The sequence below is a fragment of the Hylobates moloch genome, unplaced genomic scaffold (genome assembly GCF_009828535.3).
Source record: "Hylobates moloch isolate HMO894 unplaced genomic scaffold, HMol_V3 SCAFFOLD_6, whole genome shotgun sequence".
Lineage (NCBI taxonomy): Eukaryota > Metazoa > Chordata > Mammalia > Primates > Hylobatidae > Hylobates > Hylobates moloch.
In genome coordinates this window covers 91,310,490-91,315,753 of record NW_026652281.1, presented here as the reverse complement: position 1 = coordinate 91,315,753, position 5,264 = coordinate 91,310,490, and the positions used below count along the sequence as shown (strand labels likewise).

The 5,264-nt window shown below is 39.5% G+C and overlaps 1 protein-coding gene across 1 annotated transcript in view; it reads right to left on the bottom strand.

Annotated features, from left to right (window-relative positions):
• Positions 1-5,264, bottom strand: part of LOC116470595 (liver carboxylesterase 1-like) — a 20,733-nt gene that overhangs the window by 7,284 nt on the left and 8,185 nt on the right. The gene's annotated exons all lie outside the window — the stretch shown is intronic.

Sequence of the window (5,264 nt, the reverse complement as noted above, 5' to 3'; positions counted from 1 at the left end):
TATATATATATATATATTTTTTTTTTTAAGACAGAGTCTCACTCTGTCACCCAAGCTGGAGTGCAGTGGCGCGATCTCAGCTCATTGCAACCTCCATTGCCCAGGTTCAAGCAATTCTCCTGCCTCAGTCTCCCAGGTACCTGGGATTACAGGTGCGTGCCACCACGCCAGCTAATTTTTTGTATTTTCAGTAGAGACAGGGTTTGATCATGTTAGTCAGACTGGTCTCAAACTCCTGACTCAGGTAATCTGCCTGCCTCAGCCTCCCAAAGTGCTGGGATTACACATGTGAGCCACTGCACCTGGCCCCAATATTGTATTTTAAAAAATTAATTGGGAATACTCATCAGAAATAATAACAAAAGAAAGAATAAAATGCTGATAGATGCTGCAACATGGATGAACCGTGAAAACATTGTGCTCTGGGAAAGAAGCCAGACACAAAAGAACACATATAATATAATTCCATTTATATGAAATATCCACAAAAGGCAAATCTATAGAGACAGAAAGTAAATTATTGTTTTTTTAGGGACTACAGATGAGAATGAAGATTATCAATAAACCAGCATGAGGGACTTTGTTGAAATGATACAAATCTAAAACTGGGTTATACTGATGGCAGACTACAACTCAGTAAATATGCTCCCAAATCCTCAAATTATACACTTGAAATTAGTGTACTTTATGGTAAGTAAACTATACCTCAATAAATTGGTTAAAAGATGAAAATTCATGTTATTAAAAAGAATTTAGTCAAGGGGGTACATTTTTGATGAAATATAAAGCATCATTTGTTTTACATTCCTTACCTAAAAAATGAAAATTTTTTTCTGCTTGCCTTAAGATATATCCAACTCCAGTTTTCCTTTTCTGTAAAACGATTTGTTTTTTTCCATATCCTATAGGACATGGCTGCCTTGTTGAAACTGCTTTTCTTGGGCAATTTCCGAAGCATAGATTTTCTGTTGTTTGTCTGTTGGCTTTTTAATTCCTAAGTTCTTGACAATAGGGACTCAATATGTGCTAAAGGTTTAAAAATACCAGATGAGATGAACAGAAAATCTTTGTTTGCTAAATTTGAGTGAAATCGAATACAGGTGGGTGTGTGGCTAACATTTTTGCCACAAGATAGAACAAATGATTTTCATCGAACTTTCTCTCAAAAGCAGTTTAGGTAGATGCTGCAAGGGTTTTGCTTCCATTTCTCAAGCACGAATGAGCAAGTGGGCTCAAGGAATCATAATATAACTCTCTTGTCCTCTACACTACGGACAATAAGCCCTTTCCAAAGAAGAATAACAATGCAATTAAGAAGAGTCACATCCTGTAAACTAGTGGTTCTCAAAGTGAGATTTTCAGAGATGTAGTAGCAGCATCATCTGGGAACATAGAAATGCAAAGTATTTAGCCATACTCGACTTACTGAATCAGAAACTCTGGAGATGAGAGCCAGAAATCTATCTGCACATTCAAAAGCCATCCAGGGGGTTCTGATCCATGCTAAAGTTTGAGAACTACTGCTATGATCATAAGAATTCAAATGTGGGTGCCAGCAGATCTGGATATGATCCATGATACTAGGTGGACATTGCAAGCTACATTTGTAATATATTTTACTTCCCTGAGCCTCAATTTTCTGTAGGTTAAGTGGCAATGGCAAAAACCTGTATTAGTTTCCTAATGCTGTTATAACATTACCACAAATTTAGCAGTTTAAACAACACAGATTCATTACCTCACACTTTCTATAGGTCAGAAATCCAGGCAGAGTGTGGCTAAGCTGATTTCTTTGCTTAGAATCTTACAGGGCCAAAATTAAAGTGTCTGCTATCTGGGTACTTCTCTGGAGGCCTTTACGGAAGAACACCCTTTCAAGCTCACACTCATGTTTTCGGCAGATTTCAATTCCTTGTGATTGTTGAACTGAGGTTTCAGGGCCCCTCCACCTTCAAATCCTTCTCATGCTTTGACCCAACAGAGCATCAAATCCTTCTCATGCTTTGAATCTCTCTTGATTAATCTTCTCCTTCTGCCGTCCTCTCCTGTTACAAGCCAAAGAATGTTCTCTGCTCTTAAGAGATCATGTGATCATTGGTGCCTCTGCAATAATTCAGAATAATCTTTTTTTCTTAGAACATCTGATTAGTACCCTTAATTACATATGCAAAATCTTGTCTGCCTTTTTTTTTCTTTGAGACAGAGGAGTCTCACTCTGTCACCCAGGTTAGAGTGCAGTGGCTCAATCTTGGCCCACTGCAACCTCTGCCTCCTGGGTTCAAGCAATTCTCCTGCCACAGCCTCCTTCATAGCTGGGACTACAGGCATGTGCAACCATGCCCAGCTAATTTTTGTGTTTTTAATAGAGACGGGGTGTCACCATGTTGGCCAGGCTGGTCTCGAACCCCTGAGCTCAGGCAATCCACACTCCTCAGCCTCCCAAAGTGCTGGGATTATAGGTATAAGCCATTGTTTGCCATTTATGATAACATATTTGCAGGCATAATAGATCCTCAAATTCCCACTGTGACATCCTCTTGGGCCATAACATTGCTTATCACAGAACCTATCTTGTAGGTCCTAAAAGAACACCCCCAAAGGTATTGGAAGGGCAGATTGATTTTTCACAGTCTAACACCAATTCACTTTAAAGATACTAAAAGTTGCCACTAGCCGGTGCGGTGGCTCATGCCTGTAATTTCAGCACTTTGTGAGGCTGAGGCGGGCAGATCACCTGAGGTCAGTAGTTTGAGACCAGCCTGGCCAGCATGCTGAAATCCCGTCTCTATTAAAAATACAAAAATTAGCCAAGCATGGTGGTGGTCACCTGTAATCCCAGCTACTTGGGAGGCTGAGGCAGGAGAATTGCTTGAACCCAGGAAGCACAGGTTGCAGTGAGCCAAGATTGTGCCACTGCACTCCAGCCTGGGTAATAGAGTAAGACTCCATCTCAAAAAAAAAAAAAAAAATCGCCACTAAAGAAGGCCTGCAAGGTACGAGGCAGCTTACAGACCATCTACAGTATTGATATGGTATGGGTTGCTGCAAGGAGACGTACCTACAAGTCTAGTTTTGGTTTGGATATTGGCAGTACTATGGAATGTCTCAAGGCAGGTTGCCTTTGGCAAGAAGGACTTTCTTCTTTCTACTCTATTCAAAGAAAGGATGTTTTGAGGATGTTGTATAATTTATAAATCCAAGCCAGTATAATTTGCCTTGGGTACTATTGCTGGATCTTTGCCAATCATTATAGTTAGTGAATCATATCTTACTCACATTGCTGTGCCTTTTAGTGGGTATCTGATACAGAAGAAACCACGGAGTGAAAAAGTCTTCCTTTCTTGGGGCCCTGGATAGGTGAGTAGGGATCAGAGTAGTCTAGCCAGTCTGTTTGCTAGATTGTTCTCTCTTACCTTACTGAATGAATGCCTCATTTTATAGAGATCCAGAGAAGGAAGGTGACATTCTCAAAGCACATGAAAAAGATGGAAATCTGAGACTTGATGCTAGACAGCCATAGCTTTCCAAGCTCTCCTATATGATGCCACCAAAAGAAGAAGAGCGAAATATCCATTTGCTAATGATCACTTTTACTATTGATGAGCCTTGTTTCTCCTACACATTAAAGCCTTTGTAGTTGCGTTGTGTGAGGATAATTTTAGGAGTCAACTTAAATGGATTAAGGGTTGCTTAGAGAACTGGCAAAGCATTATTTCCTGGTGTGTCTGTGAGGGTGTTTCCAGAAGAGATTGGCATTAGAGTCAGTGGACTAAGTGGGGAAGACCAACCATGAATATGGGCAGGCACCATCCAATCAGCTAGGGCCTAATGTAACAAAAAAGGGAGAGAAAAGGTAATTTCTTGTCTCTCTCCTGCTCTTTGACATAAGAATTACAGGTTTCTATACCAGTTTCCCCCATCCCCAGGCTCTCAGGCCTTCAGTCTCAAACTGAGCATTACACTATCGCCTTCCCTAGTTCTGAGGCTTTTAGACTCGGACTGAGCCATGATACAAGCATCCCTGGGTCTCTAGTTTGCAGATGGTCCATTGTGAGATTTGTCAGCCTCCATAATCATGTCAGCCAATTCCCCTAATAAATTCCTTCTCATATCTCTATCTGTATCATCTCTATCCATATCATCTATGTCTACATCTACACATCCAATTGATTCTGTCTCTATGGAGAACTCTGATCAATACACATTGTTCCCTATCAGTGCTTATTTATTATTCTCACACTGATATATTTCCAGAATACCTACATATGCCAAGGCAGTAATTTGGGGAACCGATCCTGTGAAATAAAGAAAATGTACTATTAGTTTGTCAGAAATGGTGAAGTGAAAATCCTTCATTTACTCTCTGTCCTCTTTTCAGTTTGCATTTAATACCAGAGAAGCATCCCATCAGAGCTTGAGATCCATATTGGTGATTGCATAGTTACATTGCGTGCTCTGCTCTGCTGTTTCTTGATTATAATTGAGTCACTTACACAAATCTGAGCAAAGGCAGGAAATCAGCCATTTGTGATGAATAATGCCTGCAAATTGGATGCAAGTCTACATTTTATAAATTCAGATTAGGTAATATTTCAGATTCTCAAGAAGAACCCTACAGGTAGCTATATTATATGATCTCATTCTATAACACATTCATTACATACAATTAGGTTGACTGCATGCCCCCATTGTCTGGGACAGTCTTGTCCTATTTACTATTTGTCTTAGGCAAAAGTAACTCACTTGGGAAGGTAAATTATACGGTCATCCTGCACAACATACATATAATGGCAATGCAGCCCTTTAGAAATTGCATAGGTTTTAAAGTCAGGTGGTCCTGAGCATAAGTCTTAGCTCTGCCATCCATCAGTTAAGTAATCTTAAGAAAATTTCTAAACTCTCTGGGATTCGGCTTCCTCAAAGTGAAATGTAAAAATCTAGCTCGGATTTCCATATTAAGATCACTGTGAAGATTAATTAAATCCTGCATGCACACAATGCCTGAAATATAATCTGGTATTATGTTTTATTTTATTGACAGATGCATTTCTCATCAGAAACATTATAAGAGTGAAATTTTATTTTTATTTTTATTTTTTATTATAGCAGCACAATTCTTTTTTTTTTTATACTTTAAGTTCTAGGTTACATGTGCACAACGTGCAGGTTTGTTACATACGTATTCATGTGCCACGTTGGTGTGCTGCACCCAGTAACTCGTCATTTAGCATTAGGTATATCTCCTAATGCTATCCCTCCCCCCA